The sequence below is a fragment of the Manis javanica genome, chromosome 14 (assembly GCF_040802235.1).
Source record: "Manis javanica isolate MJ-LG chromosome 14, MJ_LKY, whole genome shotgun sequence".
Classification (NCBI taxonomy): Eukaryota; Metazoa; Chordata; class Mammalia; order Pholidota; family Manidae; genus Manis; species Manis javanica.
The window spans coordinates 60,668,014-60,682,939 of NC_133169.1; the positions used below are offsets into that span (position 1 = coordinate 60,668,014).

General features: G+C 38.8%; 1 long non-coding RNA gene across 1 annotated transcript in view; it reads right to left on the reverse strand.

Moving 5' to 3' along the window:
- Positions 1-14,926, reverse strand: part of LOC118969994 (uncharacterized) — a 74,615-nt gene that overhangs the window by 479 nt on the left and 59,210 nt on the right. Inside the window, exon 7 of the long non-coding RNA XR_012125065.1 lies at positions 3,770-3,820. This is a non-coding gene — a long non-coding RNA (uncharacterized lncRNA). The remainder of the gene's footprint in view (positions 1-3,769; positions 3,821-14,926) is intronic.

Genomic DNA, 14,926 nt, shown 5'->3' on the forward strand with positions numbered 1-14,926 from the left:
AAAACCACATCAAAGATGCCTCATCAAAGAACACATGAAGATAGAAAATAAGCATATGAAAAGATTCTCCACATCATAAGTCATCAGGAATATGGACATTAAAACATTGCATATCTATTAGAATGACCAAAAATCCAGAACAATAACACCAGCAACTGCTGGCAAGGATGTGAAGCAAAGGAACTTTCATTTATTGCAGGAGGGACTGCAAAATGGTACAGACCCTTTGGAAGACACTCTGGCAGTTTCTTACAAAACTGACCATTTCTCATACCCTACAATACAGCAATCATGCCCCTTGGTATTTACCCAAATGAGATGAAAACATGTCCACCCCAAAGCCTGCCCATGAATGTTTTATAAAAGGTTTATTTATAATTTTCAAAAAGTGGAAATGACCAAGATTCTCTTTAGTCAGGAAATGGATAAACTATGGTATATCCAGACAATGGGATATCATTCAGCTCTAGAGAGAAATGAGGAGCTATCCAGCCATGAAAACACAGAGGAACCTTACATGATTACTACATGAAAGACGCCAATCTGAAAAGGCTACATATTATATAATTCTAGCTATATGATGTTCTTGAAAGGCTAAACTATGGAGACAGTCCAATGTTCAGTGGCTGACAGGGGTTGGGGGCTGGGGAAAGAATGAACAGGTGGAGGAGAAAAGATTTTTATGGCACTGAAACTGCCCTTTGTGATACTATTAATGGGTAGATGTTATTATACATTTGTCCAAACTCAAATAATGTAGAACACCAGGAAAAAACCCCAATGTAAACTTTGAACTTTGATAGCGATGTGTCCACACAAGTTCATTGACTTTAGCAAACATACTACTTTCATGCAAGATGTTCATGGCAGGGGAAGCTGTGAATATGGGGGGACATGGGTCCTATGGAAACACTCTGTACTTTCTGAGATCATAAAAGGGCTCTAAAAAAATTAAGTCTGTATTAAAGGGAGGAAAAAAGTCAATAGAAACAGACTCCAAGATGACCCAGAGGTTGGAATTAGTAGAGAAGGGCTTAATAGCTATGACTGTCAAACAGTTAAAGTAAACAATACACACGTGAATAGATGTGAAATATTGTCAGAGAAATGGAAACTTCAAAAAATATATAAAGGATGTGAAAATTAACTAAGTGGTTTTAAAAGATTAGAAACTAGTATTAAAGAGTTAATAAAATTGAATACTAAAATTTGATTGCTAAAAAATTATCCAATATGAAGAAAAGTGGAAAAAAATGGACAGCAGTAAACAAAGACTCTGTGGCCTGTGGGACAATAGCAAGCAGTTTGGTATATGCTTAACTGGAGTCCCAGAAAGATAAACATGAAATAATGGGGAAAAAATTTAAGAAAGTTATGACTGAGAATATACAAAATCTAATGAAATATATCAAACTTCAGAGTCAAGAATCTAATCAAGTCCCAAACAGAATAAAAATAAGACATAGGTGCACATTTTGTCTTTTAAGATAATATATTAAAATCTTAAAAAAAGATAAAAGACACATTACTTGCAACAGTATAAATATACAAATGAATGCTATTTGTCATCAAAATGATGGGAACTGAAAAGAGTATAATGATGACCTTGAATTACTGAAAAAAAAAAGAAATCTGTGAGCTCAGAAATGTTTAGGTGGCAAAAATGATCTTCAAAAATAATAAAGACAAAACACTTTAAAATGAAAACAGAGGGAATTTGTCATCAGTAGACCTAACCTACAAGAAAAGCTGAAGGAAGCTGTTTAGGCTGAAGGGAAGTGATGCCAGGTTGAAATTCAGATCCATAAGCAGGAATGAAGAGCACTGGAAATGTTAAATATATAGAAAAATATATAGAAAATTATTTTCCCCTCTTTTAATTATATTAAAGGCAACTGCTTGAATCAAAAATAACAATATACTGTGAGAAGTCATGATAGATGCACAATTAAGATATGTCATCAACTGTACAATGGATAGATATAAACACAATTCTACTACTGTAAGATTTTTAAGTAAACTAGTATAATATTAATTCTAAGTAGATTATAATAATTATGCATATGTCAGTCCTGAGAGCAACCAATAAAAACTTAACAACAAAGAGCAAGAAAAGCTAAGACAGCAAATGAAATGTTGTCAATTAACCAGTAAGACAGAAAAAGAGAGGCACGGGAATAAAGGACAAAGATGTAACAAGTACAAATCAAACAAGGTGACAGATTTAAAATAAAGGACACCCAGGCTCCTAGAGGCCAGGGTGACCATCTGACCCTTCAGGGTGGGGGGGTTGCCTATCAATAATTACATTAATTATAACAACTAAACATTCCAATTAAAGAAAAAGATTGTCCAAATGGATAAAAAGTAAACAAGACCCACCTATATCCTCTCTATGAGAGACATTGTTTAAATATAAAGACACAGGTAGATTCTGGGAAGATGGCACAGTAGGGAGTCTGAATCTACCTTCCCCTACCTACAAACCAAATTTACACTTACATACAGAGCATTTCACCCTGCAGAATATGCTGAAGAACATATTCTGAAGGGAATGCCTTCTATACAACAAGGGAAAGATCACATTTTTAAAAACCCAAAATGGCAGGAAAGACAGAGTCAAAGTAACTGCAGGAACGCAACCCCTAGCACAATGACCAGCAGAGGGAAGCGGAGGAGCGACTGCTGACAGAGCCTGGCTCAGACTCCCAGCCCGGAGGTGCAGGAAACAGGCCTAGCAGTTTATAGTGCAACTAGACCATAAGTGAAGAACCTAAGTTTTGGCATTAAACATCCACTGTTCGGCAAGGAAACGGTTGGAGGGAGCCTGGGATTGGAGGAACCAGTGCCACTGTTTGTGCTCCTCCTGCACATCTTAGTGTGGCTGAGAGCAGGATCTGGGTGCACACAGCAACCTCAGATTTGGTACAGGCAGCCCCTGGCACCCTGCCCACACCCAGGTGCATGTGCAGGAAATCCAGCAGTTCTGCCTTGTTGCCTGCTGTCATCTACCAGCCCACCCCCATCAGCAAAACCAGGAAGTTCTTTGGCTCACAGGAAGGGTGCTAGAAACAGGGCTGGTGCCATCAAGGCAACTCTAAAGAGAACCATGGGAGAATGTGCACTGACCCCTGGTCGCCAGTGGGACTGGGCAAGCTGACATGGGAATTCGCTGGAGCAGCCCAGAATGCACAGGGGACCCAGGGAACCTTCACTGGGCCTGACTCGATGCCAAAAGCAGGACCCAGTGGGTGCCTCATATGAGAATTCTCTGGAGTGGTCCCGAGCAGCCCAGAGAGCACTAAAGGAGAAACAGGGTACTCAGCTGTTGCCAATCCAGGAATTACCTGGAGTGCACCCCTGACCTGCCACTGGCCCACCACCATCTCCCCGCTAGCACAGAACCCAAAGGTGTTCACCCTGGAGCTCCTCCAATAGGAACCCAAGGCTGTACTCCCAGGACTATGCCCTGGAAGCCTCAGCACCAGTAAGCCTCCCACATTCACTGGGCCTCCAGCTTGCCAAACCACAAGACACATACTACACAGGGCACTGTCCTACACATGGCCAATCCTTCAAGATTGGGAGAGGGAGACCTTTCAAAATCTTCAAAGAACCAAGCACAGAAAGTCATACACAGTGAGGAGACAGACAAATATGCTCCAAATGCTAGAACAAGGAAAAAAAGTTTTTTTGGAATAAGTTTTTTTGATCAGTTAACCAACCTGTTTGATAAAAAGTTTAAAGAAATAATTATAAAGATACTTACCAGACCTGAAGAAACAGCAGAGCTCAAGGTGGACCTCAACAAAGAGAAAGTCTGAAAAAGAACCAATCAAAGATGAAAAAATTCAAGAATGGAAATAAAAAAGTACTTTGGAGGGAAAGAACAGCAGACTAGAGGAGGCAGAAGAATGGATCAGTGACTTGGAAGACAGAGTAATGGAAAGCACTGAAGCAGAAAAGAAGAAAGAAAGAGTTGAAAGAAATGAGGACAGGGTAACAGAGCTCTGGGGCAATATCAGACATCCTAACATCCACATTATAGAAGTCCCCTTAGCTGATGGTCACTTAAGGTTGTTTGAAAGCATTCTAACAGCACATCGTTAATTATTGAGGAAACACAAATCAAAACTACAAGATATCATCTCACACCAGTCAGAATGGCCACTATCCAAAAGACAAGAAATAAGAAATGTTGGTGAGGATGTGGAGAAAAGGGAACCCTTGTACACTGTTGGTGGAAATGTAAATTGGTACAGCCCTTACAGAAAGCAGCATGGAGGTTCCTCAAAAATATGACCCAGCCATTCCATTTCTAGGAATTTACACAAACAAAATTCCTGATGGTAAAAGACATATGAACCTCTATGTTGACTGCCACATTATTTACAATAGCCAAAATATGGAAACAACCAAAGTGTCCATCAATGGATGAATGGATAAAGAAGAAATGGTACATATACACAATGGAATATTATTCAGCCATTAAGAAGAAATATTCTGCCATTTCCAATGACATGGATGGACCTAGGCAGAGAGTATTATACTAAGTGAAATAAGCCAGGTGGAGAAAGACAAACACCATTTGATTTCATTGATTTGTGGAATCTAAAAACAAAACAAAACAGGAACAAAAGAGCAGTAGACTCATAGACACAGAGAAGTGACTGGTAGTTACCATGGGGGAGGCATTGGGATGGGTGGGTAGGGACTGTGAGGGGTTAATGGGGCACAAAAATTCTCAGTTATAATATAAGTTGGTCACAGGGATAGTAGTACAGCATGGAGAATATAGCCAGTGATTCTGTAACATTTGTCAATGCTGACAAATCTTTACAGTAGTTGGGGTAAAGATTTAATGATGTGGTTAACTACTGAAACACTGTGTTGTACACTTGAAACTAATATAGAATTATAAATTAACTACACTTCAATTAAATAAAAATCTAATGTAAGTAGAAGAAAAAATAAAGAGCAGAAATTAATGAAATAGAAAACAAATAATACTGGTACTTTGAAATATTAATAAAAATTATAGTCTTCTAGAAAGACTAGTGAAGAAAAAAGAAAACACAAAACACCAACATTCAGAGTGAAAAAGACCCACAACTCCAGATCCAGTATATATCAAAAGAAAAAAAATCATAAATTAATGCCAATTTATGAATTGAACCAATTCCTTATAAAAACAACTGACACAGAATTGAAATATGAGCTCCATTATCTACTAAATCAAAATCTTCCTACAAAGAAAACCCCCTAAGATGGCTTCATTAGTGATTTCTATCAAACATTTAATGAAGAAATAAAAACCAATCTTACAGTCTTTTAGAAAAAGGCAAGAATATACCTACCAATATTTATGATACCCACATTAGCTTGATATCAAAATCAGACCAAGACATCTCAAGAAAAAAGAAATTACAGACCACACTAGCTCATGAACATAGATGTAAAAATCCTTAATGTTAGCAAATTTGATTCAGCAATACACAGAAAGATAATATACCATTAGTTAGTGAGATTTATGTCAGGAATGCAAGTTTGGCTTAACTTTTAAAATACCAGTGCAGTCCAATCACCTAAGAGAAAAACTATATTAGATTCTCAGTAGATACAGAAAGAGCATTTGACAAACTCCATCACTCATGATAAAAATTCTCAGTAAACAGGAAGTGAAGGAAAGAGTCCTCAACCTGGTATAAAGAACCTGGAAAAAATGCATACTAACGCCACATTTATTGGTGAAAAACTAAATGCTTTCCTCCATGTTATCAGTGAATAAAAATACAAAAAAAATCCTCAGGTATATTTTAAAATTCAAGCATTTGTACTATAACAATTACAGATTTAAAATCATTTTCAGAGTAAAATCATTAAAAATATTGAAATCAAATGTGGGTGAATAAAAAACGTATGAAAAGGTCTTTCTAAGGATTAAGTGAAAAGCAGAACTCCTACCAAATAATCCATCAATTCAATTACATAAACACGTCAAAGTCTTGAATAGCACAGATAGACAAAATCATGGACAAAAGTTGAGCAACACACATGAACACAGGGAAACATTTGCAATGGTTTTGCAATCAGTAAGGAATTCTTCAAATTAAAAAACAAAACAAAGAGTGAAAATATTTTATCTTGTAAAATGACCAAGAATGTGGTATTTTTTAAATTACCAACACTTTTAAAAATAAACAACCTTACCAATAATGGAATAAATAATAATAAAGCAATCTGTCATTTATGGGGGAAGGTGAGATAATCAAAATATAAGTTTGAAAAAGCTACCAAGTCCAGCTGATTCACATACCAGACAAGATGTGTGAAGAGGTATTGAACTGTTGATGGGAATATAAATTCCTTTTCCAGGAAATGGTTTTTCAAAATACATCCAGTAATAACAATGATAATATTAATATAGCTATCAAGATCACTTATTATGCATCAGACACTGGGCACTGAATTAAGTGCCCTGCATCTATCATCTCATTCTGGCCTCACAACAAACTGACAATACCAGTTTTATCATCTCTATTTTTAAAATGATAAAAATCAGACAACAGTTAAGAAACATGTACTAAATTAACACAGATTAAGCGAAAGGACTGAAATTCAAACCCAGACAGACTGATTGCAGAGGCTGCGATCTTCATTAATTATACACTTATACCCTACCTACCTCAACACTTAAATGAATGTAGTCTTTAACCCAATAACAAATCTTAAAAAGAGATTAAAACGTAACTGAAAAAGAGAAGAGATATGCACAAAGATGTGTTGATTAACATATTATGTATATTAGTGCAACTTGAAAACAACTTACATGTTCATCAATATGGGATTAAGTAGATTTGTTTGATATATGCATTGCAATATGATAGCTTTTTTAAATGATAGGATATTTATCAAAAAATGTATCCATAACATATTATTGCTTTACAAAATAAGTTACAAAGGAAGTTTAATATGATCTCATTTACATAAGATTTCAGACATATGGTAAAGGGATATAGTGCATAGTGAGATGTTCAAATATATATTCACCACAGTTATATTAGAATGAATATAGGTGATTATATTTTTTTTAAGTTGTAGGTTGTTTGAAATTTTTGCAATAGATTTTTAAGTAAAGTTATACAGGCATGGATTTTGGGGTAAGATTTTTGTTCAATCATAGTGTATATTGCCAAGTTTTTTTTAACTTCTCTAGCCCTCTGATTCTTGCACTTATAAATGAGACATAACAACACCTAACACAGACATTCTGAGGAATAAATTAGATACTATCTATAAAGTGCAAACACAGGATTCAATGAATGTGTTCAGTAAATTCTCAATCATTTTACCTGGAAACATTTTCCACACATTCTTGTCTCATTACCAAATAAGAACAGATAAGTCTGGAAACTTCCAATATCCAGGAATCCTGCACACTAAAGTCAAAGAAAGGAAACCAGCGATTTCTTGGTCCACATGTAGACCAGGATACACAAAAAGAAGATAAATCACGCCTGCTCTGAAAGAGAGCAGTGTGGGGTCGGTGTCACCAAGCAGCACGTTGACAATGATGTGGCTCACCTGTTGCCATGTTTTCTAACAGCTGAGCCATCTGGGTTCCTGCATTCTGTTAAGTCACCTAAAATAACCACATCACAAGTGTGCCAAATAACACAATTTCCAGAGTTTGCAAATTTGGCAGTTTGAACCAGCACCAGCAGTCCTCATCCTTAGTAACCTGAAGCAGGGCTAGGAGACAAGATAACCCTAAGACAGACGCAGACAGTGCCTAAATGGGTTAGGAACAGTTGCCCTGGTCTCTCTCCTCGGTCAAAACTCTCATTAAAATAAATAAGGCTGCTCATTTGAGAAAAAATAAAACGGTTTGGGACATGGAGTTGGAGGAGCAGTTCAATTCCCGCTCATCAAAAGGAGCAGAAATCCTTACCCTGTAACAACCACAGCTGCAGATGAGATCGAACGCACCTCTTTATTCAAGTTCTGATTAAATGTACTCTCTCCCTCTGTGTTCAAGCTCATCCTGTCCATTCTGAACCATGATGCTACTTTTCATGTACAAACTAATTAAATTTGTTTATCTCCAGCTAATGCCAGGCTGAACTGAAGGCAGTGGATAAAGATTTTTGGTTACAGCTTTGTGGTGAACTAGTAAATTTAAAACTCTCCTCATACCCTGAACATTCTAGCTGCTGCTCTCTCTTTATTTGCAATTCCAAAGCTTCCAGTCCTATTCACATTATTTGGTGCACTGCCAGGCACCACCTAAGATCTGCTTGCAATGTAAGAACATATGGAGAAATTACGTGTTTTTGTCACACCCTATTAAACGGTATTCAAAACACAATGCCCCAGAAACTAGATTGATTGGAGGTTTTATAACCCTTTTCAGGGTAATGGAAACAATTCAGGACCATGAAAGAAAGCTGTCTAGTGCAGCTGTGGGCATCTCAAGACTCTCAGTTTAGCAATCCTGTCCTGGCTTTGGTCGTTAAAAGTTCAGTTGGATTCCAGTCTTCTAGCTCTTTGACAGAACATTCCAGATGAATGGCTACAAAGTTTTCCACATTTCTTGTAAAACCAGTGTTCCTTTTGACTGATTCTGAGTTGCACAGTGTCAACAGTATGGAGTCACTTTCAAGCCACTATGATATTCTTACATGTGTAATATGTTTATGTACCCTGTCTCAGCATTATAGTCAAAGCTCAAAATCCGGAAGTACAGAGTTAGAGAGACACTATTTTTACATTCCCTAAGTGTCATACCTTCCAGTGTGGATATAAGGAACTACTTAAGCTGCAAGCCCTTGACTCAACTGTAATGGAATCACACAGCTGTTTTCATGTTTTAAAATAAAAAGGAGCATATCGTCTCTTGGGTTGACCAGTAACCCCCAACTTCTGAGCTGCCCACCCAGCAACAAACACCTATATCACCTATTATAAGTGATCATTCACTTGGTCATTACCCGCACCGCATGCTGCCCTATCAGAAAAACATCTGTGAACATTATTTGACAAATTGATCGCTAAATGAGCCATTAGCTAAAGGGGCTTTCAGATTGCCTCTAGGAAGCTAGAGTGGCTACAGAAAAGAAATGCTTACAGATGCAAAGATGCAAAGACAGGACCCGTGTATCCGTGTTCAGGGGAGGGTGAGGAAATCAGTGTGGGAAAGGAGGCGGCAATAAACCATGTCCTGCGAGAAAACCCACCTAAAGGAAGCTGTTTATTAGAAGCAGTAGTAAAACCGCTTAATTCCCTCCGTGCCTCAAGGGAGAAATCGAAGCCTTTGTGAACTGAGAGAGAAATGTAGCCAGTGCTGTGCTTGTCAAGAAAAGAAAGCTGGAGAAAAGTTAGTCATTTTACCATTCCTGCTTGCCAAGCGCCGAGAGGTGTGCAGTTTACTATTATTCCGACAGGCAGCCAGATACCAGTTTAGCATTCAGTCTCTTCTCCAGTGTGTAGGAGAAAACAGCTGTCTCCCTGGCTCAGGATACAAGGAGTGGAGACAGAGAAGAAAAGAGACAGATTCTCCCCCATTAGCATCACGGGCAAGCCTTTGATTCATCACTGAGAACACATGGTCTTCCTAAGAAATGCATTACATATGGGTAGTTTCCTCACAGTGGCTCCACAAATAGCCTATAAACAATATATTGAAACTTAAAAGTAAATAAACACAGAAAGACCCTGAGGTTCAATTCTGTCAGAACAATAAGAAGTCATCACATACAACACTTCTTAAGGAAATGCCTTTTTTATATCCCGCAGGTTTCATGTTGCTGACAGATGTTTGTGATTTTTTTAAAAATCCTTGAAAACAGGTTATTTTGAGGCAAAATGATGTATTTTCCTGTCTTGCATGGAATGGAAACGATTTCAGTGCCAAATTCCCTGGCGACGAGGAGGAAACCATCCACAGGACTGAAAGAAGGCCAAATGCAGTAGCTGGGAGACGCTTAGGGTGTGGGACTAAAGTTCCCTTTCCGGGCAAGGTATTAAAGGCTCATGCAGTCTCCCTGGGTACATTCCCGCAACAACTGATAAGACCCAGACATCTGCACTGAATTGAGGGCGCTCTGGATGGAAAATGTGGTGAATACCAACGAAATCTCTGCTGCTTTTATTTACAAGGGAGAAAATGCCACCATTACAATAACAAATGAAACTTGAGAAATGCTGGCTTTCCCCGCTAAAAGCTCAGGTATTTTTCTCATAAAATAAGCAGTGAACTTCAAGCAACTCTGAACTCATGACATTATGGCACAATCACATGCCTAACTCCTTAGGCTTACCCTGTAACACACTCACTCAATCCTGCAATAATCACATAAGCCAAAGCGGGGTTGAATTACCCACCCGAACAAGCCAGCTTCAAGAGCAGATCTGAGAGCCTACTTTTGGGGCAACAAAGTTTAATCCACTTACTTCCTTTTCCAAGACAGAGCAATTCACATGCCTGATAAATATACTCTTAAAGTTTCACATACTGTTTCTCCATGTTCCGAGACGGGGCTGAGGATGGTCCTTCCACTGGTCACGCAGACGGGGCTCAATTGGCCCTTCATATCCTTGCTTTTTGAGTCAGTAAAGGACCAGATGAGAAGAGGGAAAGGAGAGGTGGGAGGGATGAGGGAGACAACGAGCAAATCCTTTTTGTCGTTTAAGTAACTTTCTAGGCCCAAGATGGAGCCGCTCCTGCTCGGCTGCTGCATCAGCAAACACGCACTCAGAGAACTTTCCTGTCCCTGCAGCCACCAGGCTGGGCCAAAAGCGGACAGCGCCTGCCAGCCCAGCCCCAGGGCTGGACCTGTGCGCCTGTGCACCCTGAGTCAGCCAGCCGCAGGACCCAGCCAATCAGAGATGGCCCGTGTGTCCTTCCTTGTCCTTTATTGGCTGCCCTGTGAAGGCTTCCCGCCTCCCACCCTTCTGCAGTTCCCCCAAGACCAGACTATCCGCAGCCTGTGTTAAAGGAAGTCAGTTAGTATCCCTTCAATGGTCTTCTTAGTCACTTTCTTTTTAACACGTACGGAATGTTCTACTTTCTCTGTCTCGCCTCCCGGGGTGCTTGTTTTCCCAATGAAAAGGGAAAGTCCACATAACATGTTCTTAGAATTACTAGGACACTCGGTAAGAGAGTGTACATTATAAAAAAGAATAAATTGGGGTAAATGCTAAATAAGCTACTGAATTAAATGCGATAACCGATCAAATGGAAGCATTTCCATGCTTTTAAACATTATCAGACGCTTGTGCTTCGGGCCAAAATGGAGTAACAGGGAGCAGAATTACACTATTAAAATTCAGTAGGAAATGGGAGACTGGACTTGAGAATCCCATGAGCAGAAAAAACCCACTGAAGCCATGTAAGCACAACAAAATCTATCATATTTCATGAACATAAACGAAACTTAACTTAGGTTATTTCTTGTAAATACCTCTGACAATCATGAGACAAACGGAAGTCATCTTCCTAAAAATGATGGTAGAAAATCACTTTCAACCAATCCCCTGCCCTCTGGAAACCCCCGTTGTGATAACCAATCACTGCAAAAGATAAACCCCTTCCTCATTTCCACTTTATAAGCTGCCCTGTAGTTTCATGCCCTGGAGCTTCATGTCAGTTTTTGAATTTGAAGGCTCCCAGTTTAAGACCTGTTCTTATATGCACAATAAACTTATTAAATACTATTCACTGATTTGATGGTTTTAATTTTGCTTTTTATGGCTTTTTGACCCTCCCACCTGAAACAAGTAGAACACTAGACAAACTATGAAACATCAGACTCTAGTATTCAAATAATAAAGTCCAAAAGTCAAGGAAAGTAAAGATGAAAATAATTACGTTTAAAGGAAGTCAAGATTTGCTGTTATGATAAAGATGTGATCCATTGCCAACACAATGTGTGGCACATAGAAAGATATCAACAAATATTTATTGTTTGAATCAAATTAAATAGCTAAGAAAAAGTTAGCCAGTGATGAAATTAAGGTCTCTTGGTAACCACTGAAGTAGTGCAATTAGACATGCACCAGAATCATCTAATTATTAAGAGGAAAATGATGACATTCATTAGTCATAAGATAAATAGGTGGCTCTGAGGTGAGAGCCCAATGAGTGATTTCCAAAGAAGTGGAAGGAAAGTCCTGGGAGACAGTGATGGTGGGGAAGGTCAAGGAGGACAGGAGAGTTCTGGAAAATCTGTGAGTCAAAGAAGGTTAAGTTTTAAAGCCAACAGGTTAAAACCAGCCCAGAAAAGATGAGGTGAATGTGACTATGCACCCTGAATAGAATTTCCGATTAAGGAAAGGGGGAAAAAATGGCAGGAATGAGTTAGAATATTTCAGAAATTGAAATAATTTAATAAATTAACATCCTTTGAAAGTCTTGAATGCTCAAATTAGGTTAAGATACAGAAAGGTATCTAAGGAATGGAAAATGATGCCTATCCCCACACACTCACCTCCAGAAGGAAAGTTCCAAGGCTAAAACACATGCTCAACTCGATGGCAACAAAATCAAAACAAACAATATTTTGTTTTTCACTTGTCAGATAGGCAAATATTTTAAAGTATTGGCAATATCAAATACTGGTGAGGAAGCAGAGAGAGGGGTCTTCTAATATATATTTGGTGGGTGAGATGTAAATAGTGCATCCACACCAGAGTGCCATTGGCATAATCCAGCGAGAGGGCAAATACCCACATTCCATAATTCAGAGATTCCATTTACTAATATACACCTGAGAGAAACTCTTCCATATGTTACCAGAGATGTAGAATGATGCGGTCTGGAGATAGCACTTCTTAGTCATATGCAAGGCTTGTACAAGGATGTACCTTGCAGTATCATTTGCAATACTGGAAAACAGGAAACTATATAAACATGCACCAATAACTAAATATATAAATAAAATGTGTTGCATAATTGTATGATTGAATTCAAGGTAGCAGTGAAAAGAATAAAATAAGATCTACATACACCAACAAGGTTGGATTTTTTAAAAACACAGCATGAGTTTGAAATAAAATCACTCATTGGGCTCTCACCTCTGAGCCACCTATTTATCTTATGACTAACGAATATCATGCTACATAAAGTATGACATCATTCAGGTAAACTTAAAATCACAAAAATCCCCCCATATACTGTTGAAGAATGATAGGCATGTATGTAAAAGCAAAAGCAATAGATGAGAAAAGGACCTAATTCATGAGTGGGGATGCCTTAGGACAGTCTGGAAAAGACAAGTGTTGGCTAAGAGCCCCTGAGCTCTGTCTGTGATGTTTTCTTTCTTAAAAAAAGAGGGTGAGAATGTCACTAGTTAATTCTTGGTTTTATGATATGTGTTTGTTTATACCCTTCCATGTAGAAAAATTCCCAAAAGAAAAATACAGATAAGGCAAATTATAAAGGCAAAAAGGAGAGAGAACTCTGAGAATAATTCATGAAGCTGCTCAATTGTGTCTTAAGAATAGTTTAGATCTACAGCCAAAGCATCATCCTAACGTAGGCAGAAAGTATGGAATTTTTTACAGATATGAAGGCAGAAAAAATACAAAATATCTGGCTTAAACAAGGTATTGACAAGCATATTCCTACACTCCCTGCCTATCAAGGATTTTTCTGCGCATGTGTGCTTAGGGTTCCCTCCTTTTCAGCTTCGCAAGGAACTTTCTCCTTCAGCCTCTCCTCTTTCCTCCCCTGTTTTGTTAATCGCTCACACCCTGCACAGGATCATGTCCATCAACCCACACATACGCTGTAGCTCCCCTTCAAAAACCCTCCCTTGACTCCACTGGGCCTGTGGCAAATGCCCCATTTCTCTATTTCCCTTCATAACTATTTTTTTTTAAAGCTTTTCTGAGCTCACCATCTCTACCTTCCCCTCCCCACTGTTGACTCATTGACACCTCCAGCAACTCCATCCTGAACCTGCCGCCAGAATGCTGAGTCCCCAACCTCAGTGAACACTTCTCTCTCTCTAGCATCCCCAGCCCTCCCCAGCTACCTCCTCTTTATGAGGTCTCATTCAGTCCAATATATTAAGCATCACCAATATGCTGATAATGCCACATCTTTTCTTCAGTACAAACCTCTCTTCTCTAGATTTATATGAAATGGTAAACTTTACACTTTCACTTCATATCTACTTAACATGTTGAAGAGAGATGTTCTTGATTCCCTTACCCCAAACTCTACTCTCCCCTAGTTATCTCCAGTCGAAAAATGGTACCACAATCCCCAAAACTGCCTAAGTATCCTTAAGTCTTCCTTTTGACAGACTCTGTGTTCACCATTTCTTTTATTGCTTTCATTTATATTTCCAGAATATGCCTCGAATCCATCTGCTTCCTCCCCGCCCACCACCCACTGCCCCATCCTGGTCCTAGCCGTGCTCCTTCTGGCCCAGATCGTTGCAAAGGCTTTCTGACTTGTCTTCCAGCTTTTGCTCCTGCCCTCTCCTATCTTCTGCTATGCACATTGCAAATAGAAAGACCATTTACAAATACAGATCATGTTACTCCAAACCCAAATCTTTCAATGCTTCTCATTATTAGCCTTAGCATAAATTCTGAAATCCTTAAAGTGGCCTACACTTTAACTGATGGCCTAGTAACTGATCTAATTACTAATTTCCTTTCCAACTTGAGCTTCTGCCATCTCTTACCTGCCTGGCCTCACATGAACCACATGTCCTGTCTATTCATTGATTGCAACGACCTCTCTCACCCACTTCACATCTGCCAGGCCTTCTGCACAGTGTGACATTCTCCTAGGTCTTCCTATAACTGTCTTCACCTTATCCTTTATATCTCAGATCAAATGTCACCTACACAGAGAATGTGCAAACCTAATGTGTGCAGCATACTTTTTCCTGAGATTCTTAAAGATTACAAC